Raw genomic sequence first — 2,615 nt, forward strand, 5'->3', positions numbered from 1 at the left:
TGTGTGTGTGTGTGTGTGTGTGTGTGTGTGTGTGTGTGTGTGTGTGTGTGTGTGTGTGTGTTAGCGACAGAGGTAGTATTAACACTGAGAGATAATATTTATCCCCACTGAAACGTAGATGTTCTGTTAGAACAAACTTTGCTGTGGTAGATAGCATGAGAGAAACTCTCATACTGACATTTGGTGCAAAATGCACTCTTGTTTCGATTGCTAACGGAGAGATAAGTCTCTGCCACCTTCAGCGCCGAAATCACCAGATCTTCATTCCTCTTGTCAAGGATGACGCTCAACCGCTAGAAATAGCAGCCATCTATCATCCAGACAGCAATATATAGAATAACAAAGTTAGAACAGGCGCCGGTGTCGCAATTAGCCAGTGAGCTCATTAAAAAACATTTACTAGCAACAGAGGCAGTATTAATACTGTGACGTAATATCTATCCCCAATTAAACCTGGATGTTCTGTTAGAACAAACTATACTGCGATAGTTACCATGAAGTGGTCGACAATATGAAAGTTTCTCTCGTGGTAATTACCGTAGTAGAGTTTGTTTTAACAGACCGTCCACGTTGAAATGCAGATAAATATTACATTTCATTTTAAATCAGCTTCATAGCAAGAAATCTTTGGTATTAAAGCGTTCGGAGTATCGGCTATAGCATATAGATCTGTATAGTTGGAATGAGGCAAAACAAATCGCGATTCCATTTACAATAATACGGGATATCTGTTATTATAATATGTCATAAGAGAAAATAAGTCTGACACCCAATAGGTCTGTACATCACTAGAAAACAAAGTAGTAGGGCTATTATTGAACATTCGGCAGTAATATAAGAAAGGAATAATTAACGTCTATCCCTGCAACTCATAGGAGATGGAAAAGTACTTGGCTTTACTGACCATGTTTGCGAAATAGGCGGTTGAACGATTAAGAAAATCAATTAGACTCCAAACAACTGAAGTATAAACCTAAGATTGGTGAAGAACGAACATACTAACGTTACATGATTCCGTATGCTGTAAAAAAACATAAAGGCATGCTTTCATGGAGCTAATTCGTCCACGGACTACCTGCATTGAATATACATGTATGCATATTGGTGCTTTTCAGTCAGCCACTTTTTCAGATTTAAGATCTACACACACATCCGCGCGCGTCTGGATGTGTGTGTATCTATCTATCTTTCTATCTATTTATATATATATATACACATACATATATACATGCATACACACGCATACACACGCATTCACAAACACGCCCGCGCGCCCGCGTACACATACACGCACACTTTAATGTTCGTACATATATGTGCATACATTTAAAAGGACAATAAGAGTATTAAAGAATTGTGGGAGGATGGCTAGAGGAGAACGATGGAAAGAGAGATAAATAGATAGGGAGTAAGAGAGATAGAATGAGAGAGAGAAATAGAGAGAGAGAGAGAGAGAGAGAGAGAGAGAGAGAGAGAGAGAGAACTTAATAAGCATCTATACACATACAGAGAGCCAGTATTCTATAAATGGTAAACTCTACACAAATAGAAATAATTTTCATTTAGCTTAGCTCACATTCTTGGCTGATCAAGCCCCCTTCATCGGAAATAAGTTTCTAGTTGTCTTAAAATTTCTTAAGAATCTTATTGCTAACATTCTTAGACCCCTAGCTCGCTAGCTAGCCATCTGTATATTAATTCAATCTTTTTTCTTAATATGAGAGAACTGCCTTATATTTCTTTTCCTAGCTTACTTCATTTCCTTTTTTTCATATGTCTCTCCGCTATTATGAATGTTTTCTTCTCTCGTCGGTATCCTATCTACATTTCATTTAATTCTCCCACCCTTCGTCTACTTTCACTTTCGGATTCCAAGTTTCTCTTTCGCTTTTCTTGAAAATTAATCTCCATTATTGCGCCAATTTCTTTCTCCTTCTTGCTTTTCCTATTTTTTAAAAATCTATCTTTCTGTTTGTATCTATATATAGATCCACATTCTCACTCTCTAGCTCTTTACATAGTTTATCTACCAACTACGTGCCTCTCTGTATATTTCTCTGTCTATCCATTTATTTACTCTATTCTTAAATATTCAGATTTGTTTCTTTATATTTCATATTAGTGTATCTATCTCTCTCTCTCTCTCTCTCTCTCTCTCTCTCTCACTCTCTTTCTTTGTCTCTTTTATCTCTCTCTCTCTCTCTCTCTCTCTCTCTCCCTCTTTGTATATATATATATATATATATATATATATATATGGACAAAGAGACAGCTAGGTATAAAGACACATACACACGCACACACAGATGGATAGACAGATAGACAGACAGATAGATAGATAATTTCCTCCGATTATAAATTATAGAATATTTGTTCATGTTTTATGCTCATTTTATTCTGTATGTATGAATGTATGTACGTGCGTATGAATGTATGTATATATATATATATACATACATATCTATGTGTATGTCTGTGTCTGTGTGTATATACACACACACACACACACACATATATATATATATATATATCCCTCTTTCTCTGCCTCTCTGTCTCTCTCTTTTTTTTTCTCTCTCTCTCTCTTTCTCTCTCTCCCTCTCTCTCTTTCTCTCTCT

The 2,615-nt window shown here is 36.1% G+C and overlaps 1 long non-coding RNA gene across 2 annotated transcripts in view; it reads left to right on the forward strand.

The window, feature by feature from the left end:
* Window positions 1–2,615, forward strand: part of LOC128250164 (uncharacterized) — a 77,696-nt gene that overhangs the window by 30,277 nt on the left and 44,804 nt on the right. The window lies entirely within an intron of this gene.

Source organism: Octopus bimaculoides, chromosome 19, assembly GCF_001194135.2.
Source record: "Octopus bimaculoides isolate UCB-OBI-ISO-001 chromosome 19, ASM119413v2, whole genome shotgun sequence".
Lineage (NCBI taxonomy): Eukaryota > Metazoa > Mollusca > Cephalopoda > Octopoda > Octopodidae > Octopus > Octopus bimaculoides.